The sequence below is a fragment of the Dunckerocampus dactyliophorus genome, chromosome 7, assembly GCF_027744805.1.
Source record: "Dunckerocampus dactyliophorus isolate RoL2022-P2 chromosome 7, RoL_Ddac_1.1, whole genome shotgun sequence".
NCBI classification, from domain to species: domain Eukaryota; kingdom Metazoa; phylum Chordata; class Actinopteri; order Syngnathiformes; family Syngnathidae; genus Dunckerocampus; species Dunckerocampus dactyliophorus.
The window spans coordinates 24,800,945-24,824,878 of NC_072825.1; the positions used below are offsets into that span (position 1 = coordinate 24,800,945).

The 23,934-nt window shown below is 43.5% G+C and overlaps 1 protein-coding gene across 3 annotated transcripts in view; it reads left to right on the top strand.

Moving 5' to 3' along the window:
• The first annotated feature begins 19,157 nt into the window (after window positions 1–19,157).
• galnt1 (UDP-N-acetyl-alpha-D-galactosamine:polypeptide N-acetylgalactosaminyltransferase 1) overlaps window positions 19,158–23,934 on the top strand; it is a 72,027-nt gene continuing 67,250 nt past the window's right edge. Inside the window, exons 1-2 of one of the 3 annotated variants that reach the window (XM_054780682.1) lie at window positions 19,160–19,613; window positions 20,130–20,210. The gene's annotated coding sequence lies outside the window, so the exon portion shown is untranslated. Of the gene's footprint in view, window positions 19,614–20,129; window positions 20,211–23,934 lie in introns of all 3 variants that reach the window. The other 2 variants (XM_054780680.1, XM_054780681.1) reach the window with 2 other exon arrangements.

The following is a 23,934-nucleotide window of genomic DNA, read 5'->3' on the forward strand; positions in this document are numbered from 1 at the left end:
GTTAGAGTACAATGCTACACCTCAGGAGCCAAAAGTGGGTCTTCTCTTGTCAATCCAACAACGTTTCACACAAACACCTTTGATGGGAAAGTGCCTATAGCGTATCTTTATAAGCCTGCACCGGGGGAAAGGGTCTATCAAGGAATCAGACACCTCCACACTACAAGGAAGCACCAAATCCAAATTCAACACAGCACAGAGCTTGATTAAGTGAGGGCTGCTGGTGTCATTTGAGCGACTTAGTGTGTGTGAGTGGAAAACACAAGAACAACCCTACTTGTCTTTTGCCTCTTTCCCACAGAGATCCTGTAGAATTGCTGTGTCAGAGCCGCAATAGGAGAGAAGGCATTTACCCACCTGTGCCTTCCATACAGATCCCAGTGAAGCACAAGTGCATGCGCTTTAACCATGGAATATTTCTACCTTTGGAGGTAGTATCAGAGGCATGAAGTTATCAGGATAATACACAGATACTATTGTGAAGGGTATGATGTATAATACCTGCCACTCACTTCTCATAGCTGGGTTCTTTGTAAAAGTTGGGTTTACGTTCCAGGACTACTCCTAAATGGTAAATAAATTTTAAAAAAAACGTAAATAATTAATACCACCCATAAAAATGTCTATTTTCTACACACCGCACTGTGGTACAGTGGAACTTTGGCTACCGTCATTAATTCGTTCCAGAAGGTCCAACTCCAACCGAAACAGATGCTAACCTAATCAGTTTTTACCGTAAGAAATAATGTAAATCCCACTAACTTGTTCCAGAAAGCCAAAAATCTTAACACAAAACACATTTTTAGTTTTTTACAATTATAGAGCTACATGCATTAAACAATTCCAAATGCATATAAATACACATAGTAAATGATGAATAAAAGGGATAAAAAATTTTGGGTTACTTTTACCTTCATTGAAGATGTGATTCTTTACGTGGCTCTTCCCAGAGATGTGGCAGCAAGACACCGCACGCACACCACCTTCCTGTTTTGCCATGAGTTATTTCTTGAATTCAATAGTGTTTCTCACCACAATAACCAAAAATCGAGCCAGGGAAAGTTTCAAGTCCCAGCATTTTGATAAAGTAGGTGAAAAACGCTATTGAATTGATTTGAATTCAAGAAGTAACTCATGACAAAACAGGAAGATGGTGTCCGTGTTGTGTCTCGCTGCCACATCATGTCTTTGGGAACACTCACATCTACAATCACGTCTTCAGTGAAGGTAAAAGTAAGCTTAAATGTTCATGTATATCTTTCATTCATCATTTGTATGCATTTACAATTGTTTTATGCTTGTGAATCTACAAAAATGTACTTTGTTTTAACATTTTTGAGAGTCAACCGCTAATGATATCATATACTGGCTACGTATATCAGTTACGTAAGCGAGCTTCTTTCTTAGAAGGATGTTTTGTAAGAAAAACACAATATGAATAATATATATATAATATACAATAATATATTAATAGTATTAATAACACGACAAGAAGCACGCCGTATTTTGCAGTAACCAGAAAATGTATGTCAACCGAGGCTAAATTTTGGTGTAAATTTAGGATGTTAACTGAAAAACACAATCGAGGCAGACGCTAACCGAGGTTCCACTGTATTATCTTAGATTAAGCTCCACGAACCTCAGCTTGTCTCCTCAGTTGTTCACTCGCTACTCAATCCAGGTTTAAGACCTAAATATGCCTCACACATTTAAAGTATAAAATGTACTAACCACTAATGAATGATAATGTAAGATGATCCATGAACACATGGAATCGGAGTCAACCTGGCTGAACGCTTGACGAAAAAACATTATCAGTGAAGCAAAAAGTGTGATTCATTTTAGCAGTATTATAATGTATTTACAAATTATATGGTGAAAAAAACGGCCTATTTTCGTAAACAAAAATGTATTTAACCAAAAATCTGCTAATTTGCGGGGATGCGAATGTTGAATCGCGAATGCACGGGGATGTGATGTTGCACCGCAAATACTGAAATTCTGATTTCTGTCTACCACGTGATGCTACTTCCAAAGGCAACAATTTGCCAGATGTATTTTGTCGTGATGTGCTTGTCATGAGCTATATGCTGCTTTGCTCCCCTCTGGTGTTTCTCTTTTGCAGCACATCTGCCGACCCAGGGGAGGAGCTCAAGCACACCTGTGGTTTAACAGGCTGGGACTATTTCGTACCTGCTGTGTTGTCTGTGCTTTGCCAGTTTGTCTTCTCATGTTCACCCATGCTACCTTGTATTCCTTGTTCTCTGGTCTACCTTGCCTCTCGTCTAGTTGTAAGTATTTTGCTTACCTCCTGCGTATTTAGTACTGCAGTGATTTTTGTTAGTTGTTAGTTCTTGTGCTACTAGTTCTTTCAGTAGTGATTTTTTGTTGATACCGTTTTTTACTTTTTCCTGCGATCCGTGTGCGCGGCGCTTTTTGTTCTTTGTGACTTTTTATTTTTTTTTCCCGTGGCCAGGCCCGGAGTTTTGTGTTGAGTTTTACCTTGTGGACTTTTTGTATCTTTTGGCTGTTTTTGTTAATACATTTTTATACACAGACTTTCTGAGTCTCTCTGCGTTCTGGGATTCTGCCACCGGCTACACGCCGCCCGTGACAGTGCTGTTTATACAGCTCAGCTGAACTGAAAAAAAGGTGAGGAAATGTCGGGTATGCAGGCAATATAAAAGAGCCCAAAAGTGGCAAAGGAAAGCCTGATTGCGCTTTTGTAAAATGTCTTATTCATTTTTTAGTGTGCTTCTGCCATCTACGTGAATAATAAATGATAGTTGGGCTCCAGTTGAAAAACAAATACTAATCACCTGATGATGCAGCTTCCTTGTGAAAGCAAAGCAGCAGGCAAAAAGGAGCATGTTAGGATCAGTGAAAACAGACTGATGTTTTACAGCAAACTAACAGTCTTAACTCACCGGGTGTCATACTGAGCTTTCCTGCTAAAACGACTTAAGTGTTGTCTTGTTCCAACAAAAAGAAAAAAAAAAATCTGCTTTGGTTTGACATACATTCATGCTGCTGGGTATGTCATTTTAAAAGCACATTATGTAAAAGGGTTAGTAGAGTTTTCTGCTCCAGTGACTCTGGAGGCAAACATGCAAGCTGGTGCCCCAAGCTACTTATTGATCTCGACTGGTGCTCGTACAGCATGTGTCAATGTTTATAATGGCAATGGATAGCTTGTGCGCATGTGTGTGCACAAGTGTGTGTGGGCAGATTTGAAATGCATATCAACATTTTGACCAGCACAAAGGCTATAATGAAATGTGAAGAGGTGGTTTTAAATCTCTACCACCCACCTCTATTTACAGGTAGGAGGCCTCTGTCTGTGTTTGTTCATCTATGACAGCCAAATACTGACTATATACCAGTGGTGTGCAGTCAGGGCCAGCAAGGCCTTCTCTGCTGGCCTAAACAACTTAAATTCTAGTATTTCTTCCATGAAATTGTATTAATTTATTCCAAACAGTCTAATCCTTCATTTTACTGGGGGTACTGGGGGGTACTGTTAAGGTCCTTGTAACAGGCTTACAGTTGTTTTTTCCTGTGTTTCCAATACTTCAGTTCCTATTAGGCTTTTATTTTGTAATTTATTCTGTTTTGGTCTGCCTTGTTTTCTGCCGCCTTTACTTTCCTGTTCTTATGCACGTGCCGCTAATTTTAGTTCTTCTATTTGGTTCAGCTGGTGGCATCTCCCTTGGTTGGCGGGTTGCGCAAGTTTTCGCATGTTTGTCAATTTCTCATGCCTTCGGTGTCTGTTTTTGCCACGAGCTCTGCAAGTTTCCCTTTTTCTGCTCTGCTTTGGAGTAAAATAAAAAACCTACCCTTCTCTGCATCTTGGGGTAATCGCCAACACCATAACGTGACATATAAACTGTATACTGCCAATAAACGTGTTATTGAATCAAGCTTCAATCACTGAGTAATAGCTCTGTTTGTCTCTGTTTTTGCCACATAATTAAAGTTCCCAAGTCAATACAATTTTTTCCAATAGTGCTGTATATTGTACTGCAACGAACACATTTAATGTTACACTGCAAATCCAGAGCAAGATTTAATATCCTTCTGCATAGGGATGACACCAGTGGTCTCCTATGGATAAAATGATCTCAGTGGTGTAAGCAGAAGCTTTAGTTAGAAAGAACGTGCACAGTCCCAAGAGCTGTTTTTGCTCTGGTAATAAAATGTGGTGACAAAAAGGCTACGCCTGAAGTGGAGATGTTTAAACACTCCCCCGATGAAAGTGCTTTAGCGCTGAGATGCTTGCCATTAACTTGTTGGTGGCAGAGCCAATTTCCTTCTCACATCTCTTTTATTATGTTTTTCTCCCTGGTAACAACATATCTAAACCCATTGCAGCAACACAGGTTACATTTTTAGCTCAATCTTGTGTGTTTTTTTTTAATGTTGGAAAGTTTTTTTCTTGAACTAGATAATATACAAACAAAGCAAGGCACTTTCAAAGTTAGCCCAGTCAACAAATTGCTATGGCTGTCAAAAATAGCATGTTTACGCTGGTAACAAATTTATTTAATCAATTAAGTTAAAATTTTTAGCGTCACTAACGCGTGCGCAAAATCTCAAGCCAAGACGGCAGATGGAGCCACAATAGTGTCCCCACACAGTCTGCCCCTCTTTAATAACTTTATACCGATCTGAACACATCAACAGCAGTACAATTCCAACACCATATATGTATCTCTAACTCACAAACACGTCTCCGGTCAGCTCATCCTGGGAATGACACTTCCTCAATGTCACTAGACAACAGCAAGTTGCATTCACTGACACTAGATGCCTGAGCCACCTCAACTGGCTCCTCTCGATGTGAAGGAGCAGCAGCTCTACTCTGAGCTCCTCCCGGATGACCAAGCTCCTCACCCTATCTCTTAGGGTGACTACAGCTACCCTACGGAGGAAACAAATTTCAGCCGGTTGTATCCGCAATGTCTTTCTTTCGGTCACAACCCAAAGCTCATGACTATAAGTGAGGGTGTGAACATAGATCTAAATTGAGAGCTTTGCCTTCCGGCTCACCTCTCTCTTCGCCACGGTGGTCCGCCTATCAAACTCACGCTCCAACCTTCCCTCACTCGTGAACAAGACCCCGAGACACTTGAACTCCTCCACCTGGGGCAGGACCTCATTCCCAACCCGGAGGGAGCAATCCACCCTTTTCCAACTGAGAAGGTGCTGAGTGTCATCCCAGAAGCTTCACACTTCTCCCCAGTAAACGCTGAAGGTCACAGCCCTATGACGCCATCAGGACCCAATCTTCTGCAAATAGCAGAGACAAGATCCTAAGGCCACAGAACTGGATTCCCTTGACACCTTGGCTGCGCCTAGAAATTCTGTCCATGAAAATTATGAACAGAATCGGTGACAAAGGGCAGCCATGGCAGAGGCCAACGTTCACCGGAAACAGGCTTGACTTACTGCTGGCAATGCAAACCAGGCTCCTGCTACGGTTGTACAAAGACCAAATGGCACGTAGTAGCGCACCATCAATCCCGTACTCCGGGAGCACCCCCCACAGGACACCGCGAAGGACATGGTCGAATGCCTTTTCCAAGTCCACAAAGCACATGTAGACCAGTTGGGAAAACTCCCAAGTACCCTCGAGTACCCTTGCAAGGGTGTAGAGCTGGTCCAGTGTTCCGCGACCAGGACGAAAACCACATTGCACTTCCTGTAGCCGAGGTTCGACTAACAGACGTACCCTTCACTCCAGCACCCTTGAATAGACTTTCCCAGGGAGGCTGAGGAGTGTGATCCCCCTATAGTTGGAACAAACCCTCCGGTCACCCTTCTTGAAAAGGGGGACCACCACCCGGGTCTGCAGATCCAGAGGTACTGTTCCTGACTTCCACGTGATGTTGAAGAGACGTGTCAGCCAACACAGCCCCTCAACATTCAGAGCCTTGAGGAATTCAGAGCGAAGCTTTGCAACTGGGGAGCGTTTTGACTACCCCAGATACCTCAGCCACGGTGATGGAACTGTCCTCGTTTGTGCCCTCAGACTCGGCTTCCTCAGAGGTATGTCAGTGGGATTGAGAAGGGCCTCAAAGTATTCCTTCCACCGTCCGACTATATGCTCAGTCGAGGTCAGCAGGCAATGCTTCACCTTTCTAAGGCGCCAGACGGTTTGCCAGAACCTCTTCGAGGCCAACCGAAAGTCGTGCTCCATGGCCTCACCGAACTCCTACCACAACCAAGTTTTTGCCTCGACCACCATCGAAGCCGCGTACCGCTTGGCCTGCCGGTACCTATCAGCTGCTTCAGGAGACCCACAAGCCATCCATGCTCAACAGGACTCCTTTTCAGCTTGACGGTAGCCCTGACCTCTGGTGTCCACCATCGGGTTGCCTCTCTGCACCTCTTCTCCTCTCCGCTCTTTTCCTTCCCGCCACTCCACTCTCCCCGCCCCGCAAGCCAATTATAAGATAGTTGCGATAACATGACACATAAACCTCCAATCACAATAGCAGAACATTGACAGCAGCATAGATTGTGATCTATTGATTCACAGGATGATCAATATAAGTGGAAAACACACACCAAATGTACACCAAATTAACATACAAATGTTAATTTCTAAGTCTGTTCAGAACCCATTACAAATATAATAATATTATAAGTAATAATATGAACACATTTAGAAGATAATTAAGCCATATCTCTCACGCATAGGCATGGTAAGCTAATTCGAACACTGTAATGCAGAGGACACAACAGCAGAAGGAACAAAAATATTTAATACAAAAGGCGCTCTCTAAGGATAGGAAAAAAGGTATCACAAGCACAATGCTAGGGAAAAAAGGGTAACAAAAAAATCACTGCGAGCAGAGGGCTGCAGGAAACACACGATCGAAAAAGGCAAAACAGAAAACGCTGCCGAAAGTCGATCGGGAAGTAAGATACACTACGCTGAGTGGAAATAATACTCACGACGTAGGAGAAACACTAGTAAGCAATATAAATGGCTGTGCCACCTGACGAGGCAGGTGGCACAGGTTGCGTGGAAGTCCCAAGCAACAATCTGCGACGAGCAACAGTCTTCCAACGACTTATCAACAATGCGGGCCTGATAGCTTGCAGGTGTGCACCGACAGCTCCGCCGATGCAGGTCAGCATGCACTGCAGCGGAAAGCAGATAGGCGGCAGCAGAGCAACAACACAGAACATGACAGTATCCCCCCCATAACGCTTGTTGGGATGGAGAGAGTGGAAGTCGCTGATGAGTGACAGGTCAAGGATACAGGAGCGGGAGACCCAGGAGTGTTCCTCCGGTCCGTATCCCTCCCAGTCGATGAGATACTGCACCCCCCTACCCCTTCTTCTCACGTCCAAAATAGCTTTCACTGTATAGCCTGACTGACCATCAATCATGCGCGGAAGAGGCCCCGCCTCTTCCGGAGGGCACAGCGGGCTAGTGGTGACGAGCTTCAGGCAGGAGACATGGAAGACTGGGTGAGTCCTGAGTATGGGTGGCAGCTTGAGCTTGGCGGATGATGCGTTCACAATGGCCTCGACGATGAAGTTTCTTGCAGGTCCCTGCCAAAGGTAAGTCCTTCGATGACAGCTATACCTCCTGCCCTTGCTGGTACTCTGGAGCCGGAATCCTGCGTAGATCCGCTAGCCTTGGGTTTGTTCCGCCGTGCGGAAGAGTGCTGCTTGGGTTTCACGCCACACCCTATGGGCCCAAAGGAGGTGGAGGTGGACAGCTGGCAAACGCCCTCCATACTTTAGAAGCGACCTGGGGTCCCCTGTCGCAAACAAGATCAGTAGGTATACCATGCAGTCGAAAAACGTGTTGTACTAGAAGTCGGGCAGTCTCTAATGATGATGGCAGTCTTGTTAGCGCTAAGAAGTGAGCCATCTTGGAGAATCGGTCGACGACATTGAGGATGTCAGTGTTCCCTTTAGATGGAGGAAATCCATTGATGAAGTCCAGTGAAATATGTCACCAGGGGAGAGTGGGGATGGGTAACAGTTAAAGTAAACCAGCCGCAGGCGATGAGACGACTTGTTCCTGCCACAGACAGAGCAGGCCGCCACAAACTCTTTCACGTCCGCAGCCATAGAGGGCCACCAGAACCTCTGCACAGTGACAAAGTGGGTGCATCTAACTCCTGGATGGCAAGCCACTTTAGACGAGCGTCCCCACTGCTTAATTTGCCTTTCTCCACGATGTAGCCTAGGAATGAGACAGAGCTCATCAGAGGCAGGTGCGCCCAGTAGTCCCGCCTTCAGCCAGAGAAAGGGCTCCTGCAAAAAAGAGAATACACCCAGGAGAAGGCAGGGAAGTGCAGAGGGCAATGACAGGAAGTGAACCATGACGGTATTTCCGCTCATAGCGATGGCCACCGGAATCGCTGAGTCAGGAGGAAGATCGTGCAAGAAACCTCTGGGTGACAGGCCATCTTAGAAGTATGTGCCCAAAACAGGACATCTGAGCGAAGCCTTGGAGCGACAAACAACCGGTCAGCTGGACAGCCCTTGGGTGGGGGGTTGTCCTTGAGCGCATCCGCCACCCGCTTCTCAATGTCCCACTGGAGGGTGCCCAGGATCCGGGATTGGGGAACGATGGTCTCCAGATGGGTGTCCTCTGTCGGCGGGGAGTTCAGCCGGGAGAGGGCATCCGGCTTGCCATTTTGGGAGCCTGGGCGAAAAGTCAGAGTGAAATGAATCGCGTGAGGAAGAGTGCCCACTGTGCCTGTCTCGGGTTGAGCCTTTGGGCTGTGCAGAGGTACGCCAGGCTCTTATGGTCTGTGAGAACCACGAAGGGGAGTTCCGAGCCCTCCAGTGCCTCCATTCCTGCAGCGCCAGGACCACGGCGAATAACTTCCTGTTGCTAATGTCGTAGCTGCGTTCTGCTGTAGTAGGCACAGGGGTGCAGTTTCTGGTCGGCGGTGGCGCGCTGAGAAAGGACCGCCCCCACGGCGGTGTCAGATGCGTCCACCTCGACAAAAACATTGAGAAGAAGGGTCAGGGTGAATGAGTACTGGAGCGCTGGTGAATAAAGATTTGAGTTTGGAGAATGCGGCGTTAGCATTAGATGTCCAAGTAAACGGCGCCTTCGCAGATGTGAGCTTAGTCAGGGTTTCCGCTACTAAAATTCCGCCTCTAAAATCCTGGATGAAACCACGGTAGAAGTTATCAAAACCTAGGAACCTCTGAAGGAGCCATTCGACCACAGCCTGAATCTTGCCAGGGTTGGCTTTAAGTTGCCCTTCTTCCACTATAAAACCGAGGAAGGACAGAGGTGGTGTGAAAAGCGCATAAGAGCCTATTTTCTTGGAGCCTTTACAGCACCAACCAGACGTGCTGGACGTGCTCCTCTAGTGTGCGGGAATAGATGAGTATATCGTCCAGATATACAAACATAAAGCGACCAAGAATGTCGCGAAGGATGTCATTGAGAAAATTCTGGAAGACGGCGGGGGCGCTAGTGAGCCCGAAGGGCAAGACCAAGTACTCAAAATGCCCAAGGAGGGTGTTAAAAGCGGTCTTCGATTTATCCCCCTAATGAATCCGGACAGGGTGGTAAGCGTTGCGGAGGTCAAGTTTGGAAAAAAGTTAGCAGAATGGAGCGATTTGAAAGCGGAGTCTAGTAAGGGCAAAGGATATTTATTTTTAACAGTTAACATGTCATTAAGGCCCCGATAATCTATGCAGGGGTGCAGCGAATGGTCCTTTTTCTTAATAAAAAAAAACCCTGCCGCTAAGTGTGAGGACGAAGGACAGATGAGACCTGAAGCGAGAGAGGAAGAAATGCACTTCTCAAGCGCCTCTCTCTCCGGTCGAGAGATGTTATACAAGCGCGAGGTGGGGAGCACTGCGCCCGGCAGGCGGTCAATGCAACAGTCGTAGGAGCAATGAGGCGGAAGGGAGCGAGCCCTATCCTTACTAGAGACCTCTCGGAGGTCGTGGTAGATGAAGGGGACGATGAAAGGTCTATTTCCTCGGGAGTAGTGCAGCGAGCGGAGGGGGAGAGAGGACACGCCGACCTAAGACAATGCGAATGACAAAACACGCTCCAATTTATAATAGAAGATTTGGTCCAATTAATGTGGGGGTTATGTGTGTGAAGCCAAGTAAGCCCTAAAACGATGGGAGCGGAGCATGAGGGAATAACAAAAAATGTCAGAGAAAGACAGTGAGTCTGGTGCATGACACACGCCAGAGGGTGCCCATCCAAGGAGCAAACTATTTTGGAGTTAGATAACTTAGCAACAGGTATAGCAAAACGTTTAACTAGCGTTTCATCAATGAAACAATCGTAAACAGCAGCGGGCAACCAGTGGAAAGACGATCACCGAGGTTGCTGGGGTTGTAACTGACGGGGACACGCCTACGATGTAGGCTGCAATCCACCTCACAATCATGTAGTCACTTCTCGATGAGCACGGCGAGCTCGATGAGGTCATCAAGTGTCTCTAGAGTTGCCAGAGGGATCATGTGGTGCCTGATGCGGTCCGATAGCCCCAAGAAGAAGACATCCACCTGCGCCAAGGAACTCCAGTCGGTCTCTGACGAGAAGGTGTGGAACTCGATGGCGTAATCTGAAATGCTGCGCAGCCTCAAAAGTGTGCGCGCAGCCTCTCGTCCGGGGGGGAGTCCGTTGGAAGATTTGCTCCAAAGCCTTGGCAAAGGCAGGGTAGGAGGAGCAGATATCCGAGCAGCAGTTCCACTCCGCCATGGCCCATGTCACCGCCTTCCTGGTCAGGTGTGAGTTAGCAAACGCCACCCGGGCTCGCTCAGAGCGAAAGGCCACAGCCTAGAGTTCCAAATGTAGTTCGCACTGGCTGAGGAAGGACCGCACGTCACCCGAGTTGCCGGAAAATTTTTCTGTCCGGGACAGCTGTGGGCAGGCTGCCGGAGCGCTGTCCTCTAATGGGACAGGGGTCCGTTTGGTCCGGCGGAGCGACAGGCAGGTGAGCAAGTAAGTAAGTCTTTTAATAGAGTCTTAAGTGAACAAAAGGCGATGGTGCGTGTGGATAAGGCAACAGAAAAGAAAAAAGCACCATGGACACCAAGGCTTGGTGGAAGGCAGAGGAGGTACCAGACTGGAGAGCTAGGAGCACTGGGCGCACACTCACGCTGGGAAGAGCTTAGTCCTCAGGAGGAGAAAATAAGTCAGTAATGCCACAAATGTGGATAAGGCCCAAGGAGCGAGAATACAGCTGTCCATACTTGTGGCACAAACCGAGAGAAATAATCCAGCGTCTCCCAGGTGCAGTCATCTTAAGAGTGGTAGGAGCTCATCAGAGGCAGGTGCGCCCAGTGGTCCCACCTCCAGCCGTAGAAAGGGCTCCTGCAACAGAGAGAATACACCCAGGAGAAGGCAGGGAAGTGCAGAGGTCAATGACAGGAAATCTTCTTTTCCTTTCGGCTTTTCCCTTCCGGGGTCACCACAGTAAATCAATTGCCTCCATCTAACCCTGTCTTCTGCAACCTCTTCTCTCACACCAACTATCTTCATGTCCTCTTTCACTACATCCATAAACCTCCCCTTTGGTCTTCCTCTTGGCCTCCTGGCTGACAGTTCAAAACTCACCATCCTTCGACCTATATATTCCCTATCTCTCCTCTGGACATGTCCAAACCATCTCAGTATGTCCTCTCTGACTTTATCTCCAAAACCTCTAACATGTGCTGTCCCTCTGATGTACTCATTCCTGATCCTGTCCTTCCTGGTCACTCCCAGAGAGAACCTCACCATCTTCATCTCTGCTACCTCCAGCTCTGTCTTTTCCTCATTGACACTGTCTCTAGACCAAACAACATCGCTGGTCTCACCACAGTTTTGTACACCTTTCCTTTTATTGCTCACTTCTCCTCTGTTGACTTGTTCAGATTGTGACACCTCCTGAGCTGGGCGGAGCTACTGGATCCCTGCAGCTGTTTTCAATCAGCATCCTTTTTTGTCTCCTCACCTGCAGCCAGCCAGCACTGGATTATTCTCCATGGTTGCACTTACAGACCATGTGTATTTCTCCTGCTACCACTTACCTTTATCCTCCTATTGTAGTTCATCTCGCCACTCCAACCAGCTCAGTCGTCCTGCTGCACCGGATCTCCTTCCAGCTCACGTGGTAGTTCCAGTACCTTTTTGTTTAGTGCTGTCCTTGTTTTTTGCCCACGGTGCCCTCCTTAGTTTTTGCGCCATCACCCTGAGTTTCTGTTTTTTGCCTCCTCTGTTCTACATTAAATATATTTTGAACTTTTGGACTCATTCCTGTGTCTGCATTTCGGCATCCAAGAAACATGGCTCCCTGAGCCTGATAATTAACACCTTAATAACTAAACTGCATAGCGCTACAAAAGAGAAAACATTAAATGAAGAAAATACATTTTTTTTTCAAAAAGAAAAAAGTGTTAATAAGTAAAATAAGAAGAAGAATACAAAGAGGCCTTGTCTATCCATCCATCCATCCATCCATTTTCTATAGCGCTTCTCATTAGGGTCGCGGGGGCATGCTGGAGCCTATCCCAGCTGACTTCGGGCCTACACCTTCGACTGGTCGCCAGCCAATCGCAGGGCACATATAGAATCATTCACACTCACATTCATACCTATGGGTAATTTAGAGTCACCAGTTAACCTCACCTGCATGTTTTTGGAATGTGGGAGGAAGCCGGAGTACCCGGAGAAAACCCACGCGCACACGGAACATGCAAACTCCACACAGAAATGCCCAAGGGAGAATCGAACCCAGGTCTTCCCGATGTCCAGGCTGTTACTGTGTTGGCCAACGTGCTAACCACTAGATCACCGTGCGGCCCGGGCCTTGTCTAAATTAAGTCAAATCATTACTGAAGATATTCACGTTTGTAACTTGTGGGCAGCAGTATTCAATTCAAACGGAGAAACAGGCCTCCTCTGGGGAGCACCAGAGGACTTCAAGGGAGGCACAGCAGCTTGAGAAAAACAAAAAAAAACGATCATATTTTAAAACCTTCTAAAATATCTTGAGGTAGTTGCTATAGTGAGAGATGAGACAAAGGGTTAATGAATAGCCTCATACCTCTACATTTTTATAATTGTTTGCAATTATGAAATTTTGTTTGATTATCATGCACATTTTTATCCCTGAAGGAAAATGTAATTTTCACACTGCTAGGCTGTTTTCAATTTTATCCATGGTTTCAGTTTGAATGTGGAAAAATGTTGGGTTTACTGTAAGTACAGTCAGTGTAAGTACAGTCAGTTTTTACTCAGTCCGTCTAAGTCAGGGGTGTCCAAACTTTTTCCATCAAGGGCAACATTCAGGAAAAATTTTAAAGTGTGGGTGGCAACTTTCATGGATTTTCATACCTGTCATCATTTGTGCTTGTGGAAAATTTCCTGGCAAAATAGGACAAAATAAGGGATTTTTGTTTTCACACCCTCCCTAACTACTGGCATCTTAGCTTTGTGTTCTACTGTAGGTGACAAAGCAAATTAGTCAAATATTTCTCATTAATCATTAACTTATTTTGAGGGCCAACAACAAAAACAAAACAGCTGCCAGTCAAAAATGGCCCTGTGGCCTCACTTTGGACAGTGAAGTTGTGTTTCTAGGTTTTAGTTGGGGATGCCCCAGGAATATGCTTACATGCAGCAGACCAAGAGCAACAATAATTCCGCATGTGTTCTGCGCTGTCCAGATAAAATAAGTTTAGGTTTAGGTTCTTCATCAACAATTGATGAATGCGATCAGAAAAAGTGCTTAAGTTGAAGCTTCAGTGCTTCATACCTTGTGTTTCTGCAGCCAGGCAAAAACTGTGCACAGGCGTCTTTGTTTCACACATTGTTTGCCCTGGGAGTGTTTTTTTTTGTCAAAGAAAGAGGAGGAGTTGCAATGACCATAAGTAAATGTACTAAAACACTGCTTAGCATTTCAAAGAGACACCCTGGTGTTCCACTGCCCAGCATTCAAGGTAGGAAGATATGCCTTAAGAATGTTAAGCCTCTGTGTATTCTAGCTTTCTCTGCTTTGGAATGTTCAAACAAAATTCCCATTTTGTGCACAAACTTTTTCAGCAAGGGCCACATAGTGAAAAATGCAGGGCCACTTTGATATTTTGTAAAGCAACACATGTACTGTAGATTTGCTAATAAGTTATCCATTCATCCATCTATCATGTTGATGCAGCTTGTCGTCACCAGAGTCGTGGGCGGGGGTAAGCTGGACCCTATCCCAGCTGACTTTGGGCGAGAGGCAGGGTACTACCTGGACTATTTCACAGCCAATAGCAGAAGCTATATATACTATATATAACTATATATTATATTATATATTATATATCTATACAGTATATATTTGAAGAAACTGCATCTCAGCTTTGTGAAAAAGCCTCGTATTAGTACAAACTTAGCTCTTTGCTCTTTTTTTGCTGATGTTTTTTGATTTTCCAAATATTTCAACTTTCCTCTTAAATAATCTTCGTAAATTTTCTTCTCATAATATTATGATTTTATGACTTTATTATCATGATATAACTTTTTCCCTAACCTAATTTCCTTTATTTTGTTTTGTTTGTTTTTATATTACGACTTCAAAAATATACATATTTCTGTATTACTTCAACTCTATGCTACTAAAATAGCATTATATCCCTCATAATATTACGTGTTTATTCTCTTAAAAGTGCAACTTTTTTTCCTCATTAGAATACAAATTTTTATCTTAATATTTTTACTTTATTTTCACAAAATTCCAGCTGTGTTTTTTGTTTCTGCTATTTGTTTTTTTTTTTTTAAACCAAACCCCTTCCTTCTTACCATATACGCTCCTTGATGACTATGTACATTGGATGTACATTTTCACCAGGATACACATGCTTGCAACATTTTGTACATTTTGGAGCCCTTAGAAAAGTGATTTAGTTGCCAAAATAGTAAAAATAATAATGTTAAAGAATAAAGTAGGAAGAAGTAAACAATTTCAAGAGGGTTCCACAATTATAAGTTATGAATGAAATGGACAAATGAACATTTAACATAATTTTTACCTTTATTGAAAACTCTTGTTGGTGAAGACAGCCAGGAGCGGAGAAGGAGTGTGCGGGCACGGCATCTTTATACTTTGCGATGAGTCCTTAATCAAATTGCTGCCACTTGCAATGGCGGGTTATTTGGCAATCAAGCTCAATAAAAAAATGCACGGACAGTCAGGCCCTGTCTACACGGGAACACTCTGAGATTTTTTTTTTCCGTCCACACTGTTCCACATTAGTAAATAGTTGCATCCAGACGAAAATGCATCACTGAGTGAAAATGATACACAAGGCACACGTGTGGTGCTGTGAACAAACATGCATACGAAACCACATGACACACCATACTATAGAACCTAGATTCCCAAAGTGGCGTACTTTGAAAAACAATTAGCACCTGACACTCACAAGTACGAGTGCACCTGAATGCCTCACGGCGTGAGGAGAACAGAACGTTTATGGTGTTCCAATCCGTTTGTCACACTCAGATGTTTCAGATCATCAAACAATTGTAAAAACAGTATTAGTCAATGAGAACACCACTGAACAATAAATGCAGTTTTTAAATGAAACTTTTTATTATTAAGGGACAAAAAAAATTGAAACCTACATGGCTCCCAAAATAAGAAATCAGGAAGGGGGCAAACACTTTTTCACACCAATGTATATAGACACAACTGGAATCATTGTCTGTGGCCCACATAAACAAAGAGAGTGTTATTAGTCACCTTGAGACTCTCTCTCTAAAACCTAATCATCAGGTTCGAAATCTAGGGGTAATAATGGTCTCAGTGTCAGGATTGTGTGCTGTGTTACTGCCATCTACTTGTCCTCTGTTGCAGCACACTCCTGAGCACCCTGATGAGCTGATTGTCATCACCTGCGACTGATTAGAAGAGCTATTTAAGCTGTGTGTAAACTCATGTCCAGTGCCAGATTGTTACCCTTTGCTACACCTTGTTATGCTCACTCCAGCATTCTCGTTGCACTGTGTTTTTGGCTTTCTGACCCACGCTCTTCTAGCCGTCGTAAGTACCACCCTGCCCGCTAGACGTTCTTCAGCAGTAGCTTTACTCTTGGTACCTCTGCTAGTTTTGTTAGCAGCTCTTTTTGTTATTCACTACTGTTTTTTCCCTGCTTAGTTTCCGTGCTAGCAGTGTTTTCAGTTATTTATTCCTGTGACTATGTCCAGAGGTATTTTAGTTGTCATTTGCTCCCTGTGTTTGTTTTGTACTTTTGTTGCTCTTTTTTTGTATTAAAATACTTTGTTACACGGCTTTTGACTCTGCATTCTGGATTCCTGAATCACGGCCGGGGCCGTACATAACACTCAGACCTGAACTTTAACAGCCACATTAAATCAACAACTTCAGCAACTTTTTACCACCTAAAAACATTGAAAAATTAAGGGAATAGTGTCTAAACCAGATTTAGAGAGACTAATCCATGCCTTTGTCTCCAGCAGGCGTGACTACTATAACGGCCTTCTCACCGGGCTCTCGAAACAAGCTGTAAAATAGCTGTAGTACATCCAGAATGCTGCTGCTCGAGTCCTGACGAGAAGCAGGAAATATGACCATATTAGTCCAGTGGTCAGGTCTCTGCACTGGTTTCCTGTCGCTCAAAGTATAGACTTTAAAACAGCTCTGCTTGTGTACAAGCACTTTCATGGTCTTGCGTCAAGTACATCTCTGACATGTCAGAGCCATATCAACCATCTCGGGCTCTGAGAAGCTCAGGGAGTGGTCTCCTGCGGGTGCCCAGAGTCAAGACTAAACACGATGAGGCTGCGTTTCAGTTTTATGCTGCCGAAATCTGGAACAGTCTTCCAGAAGATGTGCGACAATCCTCAACTTTGGCAATGTTCAAATCCAGGATGAAAACACTTCTATTCAGCTGTGTATATGCAGGGGCGTATTTAGTCATTTGGGGGCAGAAGACATGACGCCCAAGTTCTTGTTACGCCCAAGAACTAGTTGCTGGTGTAGTGACACCTCGCCACACCACACCAGCTAGCTGCTAGCCCGCTAGTGACTGTCTTCACCACACACTCGCTCACAATGCCTCAGGCCACTACTGAAAGGAAACGCTACATATTAGAGCTCCCGCCACTGCTGCTGTGTTTTTGAGTTTGGAAAAGTTAATGCTAGGTGTAGGCGTTCATTTCTATGTTATGTGAAATCAATGCGCCTAGGAAGGAAGTTCCGCTAACGCTTAAAATGACCAAAATAGGGCAAAATACTGTACATATTACATGCTATCATGAATGTACCTGTTACTACATGCTCACAGCATGGATATAAAACCATAAAACCTTGTTGGAGGTTTTTGGAGGTGCGGGCTTTGTAGGCGGAATAGGTGTGTCCCATTATGTGCAGTAATGAGCTGCCTCTTTGTAAGTGTTTTTATGTCTTTAGAACGCTCATGCTCATGTTTCCCATAAGGATTGTGGATGATGGGCAACATTCCCAAACAAGAGCACTTTACCTCTAAGAATTTTTTTTCATATTCACACTCGTTAGTAGCACTACCAAGTGTGAATATGAAAACATTTTCCTGTTTCCAGAGCAAGATAAAGTCCGCAGAACTACCTCCGCAGCTGACGCTGACAGCCGTGCTACTGTCAAGAGTGTCTGGTTCTTGTTGTCGTGTGTCTATGTTTGTATTTAGGACTATGGAAAAGGTTGACACCTTTGTTAGTTTTGATAAAAACTATTTACTTACCTCTCTCTTTCTAGGATTTCAGTATCATAAATGTTCATAATTTTCATAAATGTTTCAATGACATTCATGGATTGCATTGTGTCTTGGGGCTCTTTATATTACTGATATCAATCTCGGACAAATACCATAATTAGTTTGCCAGGTGAGCCCAATTAAAAGAAAACTACTTTAAAATTATGTTCCACATTATTAAGCATGCCACAAATTTCAGGCATTATGGGAAAGAAAAAGGACAAAAAAAGCCTCAAATATTGCAATGCCTTGGATAAGGCCCGAAAACGTTCAATAATTCACAAAACCTTTTGTAAGGCAAAGAAATTTTGTGCCTGATTCAGATGGCAACCGGGATTGTGCTGATAAAGGCATAATGAGAAATTAAACACATTTTTCGAATCAAGAGAGCACCTACTAAAGCAGCAAACAGGTATTTAAAGCTGCTGGTGCCTCTGAAGTCCCATGAGTCTCATGGTGTAAGAATCTCCAGAGGCTTGCAGTTATGCATAAACCTACTATTTGGCACCCTTAACCAATACTCACAAGCAGAAACAGTTGCAGTGGGCCAACAAACACATAAAGATTCATTTTCAAACAATCCTGTTTACTGATGAGGAACGTCCAACCTTGTGTGGTCCCGATGGATGAAGTAGAGTCTGGCCAACATATCTCAACAAGGCTGTGATGTCAGCAAGGAGGTGGCTGAGTCATGTTTTGGATCGGAATCATTGGGAGAGAGCTGGGAGGCCCTTTTTGGTCATTGAAGGTGTGAAAATGAAGAACCGTACCTTCTGTCGAAAAATTACCGCATGATGCAAACAATACCTACCTCTCAGTCATTGTCATTTTTGGACATGCGAAACTATGAATTGTGCAATGTGATGTGCTCCAGTGTAACTTGTATGCATGTTCAGGATGAATTAAACCATTACCATTACCATTAGCGTTGGCTGTTATGGGCATAAAAGGAAAGCAACTCATGGTTTAGCCCCTTTTTTTCCCCTGACTTCAACCCAATTGAGAACCTATGGAGGATCGTCACAGCAAAACAGCAGCTGTAGGAGGCTATTCTGACATCTTGCAAAGGAATTGCTCCAAAAACGAATAAGTTCAATACAAGGATTGTGAAGGTTATATCAAAGATGTGAGCTTATGTTAACTTGGCCTGTTAAAATGTTAGTGATTGAAATAGCTTTTGCTTTCAGTAACCATGACCTCCTTGTGCTGCAAATTCAGCAAATGACCATTATTGGTTCTTAACAAGATGAATGCAAAATGCTTTTATAGCCCTTGTTTGCTGTGAATGGATTGTACTTGAAATGTCTCCATATTTTTTATATGGACAAGAAGATGGGCTCAACGTGGTGGTATTCCTTCCGGGTTGAGGCAGTGAAGGGAGGGATGAGCAGTGATGCTGACTGCCTGTGCTTTCCCTCCGTGCATCAGCAGCCAAACTCTCCCCTCCTCCCTGCTCTCTCACATAAGGACCCGGCCAGCCAGAGGCAGCACGTCCGCCCCGGCAGCCGCGAGGGACGGAGCCCAGTCAGTCAGTCAGCCAGCCAGCCAGTAGCGCACTCCTTTCCCCCAACCGTGCGTTCAGCCGTCGTGTCCACCCAACACCCCTCATGGATGTCCCAGCTTACAACGGCTGTAGACGTCGGACCACGGCCGCATAGGTGTGCTTGTCGGCCTTACGATAAGCTCCTTTTTTCCATGCCGTAAACGGTTGGTGTTCGACGGCAGAGAGACAGAGAGGAGGCTCGCCCCCCCTAGTCGTTAGCCGGAGAAGCTAACGTAGCTAGCTAACTTTAGCTGCGACACTTGGTACCAGAGCCGGGGGAGTTTTGTGGATAGTCTGGGGCGGACTCGGGGCTGCCGTGTCACTCTTTTAAATCAAGGTAAGCAAGATTTAAACATTTTCTTCAAAATAATCAACCATGTCGTTGTCATATTGTCCCAGTGCCAGGTTGTTTGTCCCCGGTGACATGTTAGTAGCCGCGATCCGGCGCTATGGCATAGTTCTTGTTGACAGAAGCAGGGAAGTTAACGGAATAGGATGTGCAAATAATCTAATTTCATCACTTTTAATTTGCTACAGTAACAGAAATAACAGGCTTGCTTGGATCTTTAATAGATTTTTTAGCAATTTCTTAGCTTATTATAACGCGGATTCAGATTTGTAATGGGACATTTATCCAGCACTAAAATTAATGCATGTTGCCCTGTCTGGACCTATTTTGTTGTTATTGTCTGTGCAAATGTGTGTACCATAAATTGGGAGTAGTGTAACATTAATGAGAAAACATCTTATTGTTTCTTGGCCTTCTTACCACATTTAGTAACACGGCATGCAGTGACATCCCCATAGAGTCCTTTTTACATCCATCCGTCCGGTTTCCCCCTGTCCTTATTAGGGTCTCTGGTGAGCTGGAGGATGAACCCAGAGCACCTGGAAAAACCCGTGCAAGCACAGAGAACCATGCATTAAGAGGAATGTAAGAATCTATGGTGGTAGGGAAATTGATTCACTGTCATCATGAAGCAGAGTTGATGAAGATGTGACAAGTATACAGTCAAATGAATCTGTCATGTCCCTGAAAGAGAAGAGCATCTATTATTTATTGTGTGTGTGTGTGTGTGTGTGTGTTGCCGGAAGGATGCAACCTGTAGCTTTGACAGCTTTGATTATATTCTCAGCATCAGGTTAGCTATAAATAATAATAATAACGGTTGTCTCGAGATTCTGATATAGCTTGGTTTGGTTTGGTTTGGTTTAATTTTATTTGAACATGCATGCAGGTTACAGTGGAAAACATCTCATGAATCATTTCACAGTTCCACAAGTCCAAAAGGAGTAGGAAGAAGCAAAGCTTATTTAATCCTACCCCCCCCTCCGTTCCACATTTTGTGCAGTACATATTATTCACTTCCTGCATTCCATGTAATATTATATCCTTTCTGCTATTTCCAAATATAATTATTTTAGTTTTACTTAAGTTCAAGGATAAACTGTTTTTTTAAAACCAAACCATGACTTTAATATGACCATTTCATCCTTGACCTTTTTAATTAGTTCTTGTGTTTTTTCCCCAGAACAAAAGGCAGTGGTATCATCCGCAAATAATACCAACTTTAAGTACTTTGTCACTTCACAAATGTCGTTGACATACAAATTGAGCAGTTTTGGTCCCAACATTGACCCCAGGGGTACTCCACACGTGATATTTAAACTTGCAGATGTGTATTCTCCTAGTCTTACAAATTGCTTTGTGTTAGCAAGGTAGCTTTTAACCCAATTCAAAACTAATCCTCTGATTCCATAACTTTCAAATTTTGTTGTTAAAATATTGTGATTAATTGTATCGAAGGCTTTTGTAAGATCCATGAATACTGCAACTGCACACTTTCTGTGGTCTATACCATTAGTAATTTCCTGATTTCAATCAGTGCCATAGAAGTTGAAATGTTAGCTTTATATCCGTATTGGCTACTTGCTAGTAATTCATTTTAATTAATAAATTTGTCCAACCTGTTATTACTTGATAATTTTGGAAAATTGGGGTAACAAGGAAACTTGTTGGTAATTTGTAAATTGCTGTTTATCTCCATTTTTGAAAATTGGAACCACTTCAGCTATTTTCATTTTCTTAGGAAATTTTCCAGTCTGAAATGATAAGTTACTAATGTATGTCAACGGTTCCACTATGTCATTGATAACCCTTTCAATTGTTTCCATTTCGATTCCATTACAACCAGTTGATGTTTTGCTTTAAATTGTTGACAATGTCAGTGATCCAGTTAAGTTTAAGCAAGTTTGTTGTGTGTGTGTGTGTGTGTGTGTGTGTGTGTCATGTTCTTCACACCTCAAACTTGCGTTAATGCAACATAAGGAGGAAATGAATCAAGTTCCTCATTTCAAGGCTGTGGAGTTGATATGATGCGTTTCCTGTGCGGTGTGCGCGTCCGTTGACAGTGTGGTCTGGCCTCAGCACATTTTACCTGCTCGTGTGTGTATTTTAGTTTCCCTCAGACAGGGGTCGGCAACACGCGGCTCTGCTGTCTCCTTGTTGTGGCTCCCTCTGCAATGCTCACATTTATGTATTTATTTATTTATTACACCCAAGTGGGGAAAATGCACATTTCTGAAGAGAGTTAAAAATATCCAACTTTCTGTGAGACCGTGAATACATCATTGATGAGTTCTGACTGGTGATTGGATGAGCGCAAGTAAGTGAGGGGAGACATTACAGAGATGTCTTTGCCGAACCCAGATCTTCCCAATCTCCTGACTGTGTGGCTAAAAAGCTAACAACTAGGCTAATAAAACTTCTACTATGTTACCTTGCATTGCTCCTCACAAGACTGCACTCTTCTGCACTCTTCTGCACTCGGAGCCCCGCCTCCACCCACCGAGACAAAAACTGTATGACAGACAAAAGGGCTAACTCCATTCATGCCGTTGTTTTACGGAACAAACATGCCAAGGTGCTGAAACCATTGCACAGAGTGAACTCTCTTCCTACCTGTTTGGAGGCTAGAGACAAGGAAAACAGACATGCATGCACATGACAATATATGAGAACTCTTCTCACGTTTTAATCTCGTGAGATCTTGTAAAACAAGATCTTGTGACAGCCCTAGTCATCGGAGCTATTTTTTAATGTTCTCGGTTTTATCGGTATGATGTCATAATTCCTCATATTAATAGCAGTGTAGAACATTAATGGGTTCTTCAGAACATATGCTTCTCTTGTGTACTCCCACTTGTTTTGTTCATGTTTAGAGTTAACATAGTTATTCTTTATTGTTCCCCATAGTAGTAGTCGCTGCCTAATGTGTGTTGACTTACCTGTTACATGTAGTGCTGTCATTTTTGTGTCAAACATCTTGCGACACTTGCCATGCCTGATGATGATTCCACCTTCCAAGTTTTTGGGCATCAGACAGTATTTTCCTTTGGTGTTGGAATTGTAAGGTTCCGCCGCATGTTGAAGTACTTCTTAGCATTTTTATAGACATGTTTAACAGTGTACTTTGGAATGTTATTAGTGTTTTTTGTTTTTTTTCCCACTTTAAAACTGTGAGACTTTTTCCTGTCTGAATATCAAGTAGAGTGGTAACGGTTTATGTATTGGTGAGACACATTTTTTTGGGTAACGTACTGAAACCGTAGCCCAAATACCGAGGTACAGAACATACCGTGGGTTACCTGTACCGTAGCATCCTTACTAGGGCTGCAGCTATTTAATATTTTAGTCATCGAGTATTCTACTGATTTTTTTTTTTTGATTAATCAAGTAATTGGAAAAAACATATTTTTGCTTGGTTAAAGAGCAATTATAAATACACGAGGAAATAAAGCATTTCACAAAATAAATAAAGAAATAAATAATGGACAACCAATTGGTTTAATTTTTAAGATAATCAACCATTTTATTTCTGAAATTTACATTGTGCATAGGAGCAAACTGTATCTTCTTGGGTCTGATGGACTACATGATGGTGCTTTTGTAAATGAATTTATCCATCCCAGGCTTTAACTATTTACTGGAAAAGGAGAACAATAGCAATTACTTTACTTTGACTAAATTACATGTTACATTATGTTGATGGCTGTGCATTTATAAATCCTAAACTAAGACTGGCTGACTAGAAATACGACAAATATTCTTTATAAGATATTGACTTTTTGTTCTTTTTTGTGTTCAAAAGTAAGATGAAGACACCTGTAGTGGAACACATTACTCTCAACTAAGTGAGTGAGACATGCACTTCCTTGTTCCATTACACAGTATTTTCTGCTAGAAAAGAGCAGCTACTAATTAGTGAGCTAAAATGTTTTGGTTTTCCATCTTCTTAACTCACAGCGTTGTGTTTTTGCCGATGACGTAAATCCTGTATGAAGTCACGTTACCATCGTAATAAGTGAAATACTCTCCGCTTCGAGCTTCCATTCCATCCGGGAGGAGATGATGTAACATATAAGATGTGCTGTTGTGGTATGTAAGTGCCGCGTTACAATGGCATGGTGTTCAACTTGCTCTTTACTCACATTTTCTGTCTGTTTTTTACATTTTGTTTTCCTTCTCTTTCGTTGCCTTGTCGCTTTCTCTCACCTCTTCAATGTTCCCGCGCCTTCAATCATCCGCTTCGTCCTCCATCCTCTGCATGGGTGTAAGCGCGTTGGTGACGTAAGCCAGTGGTCCCCAACCTTTTTTG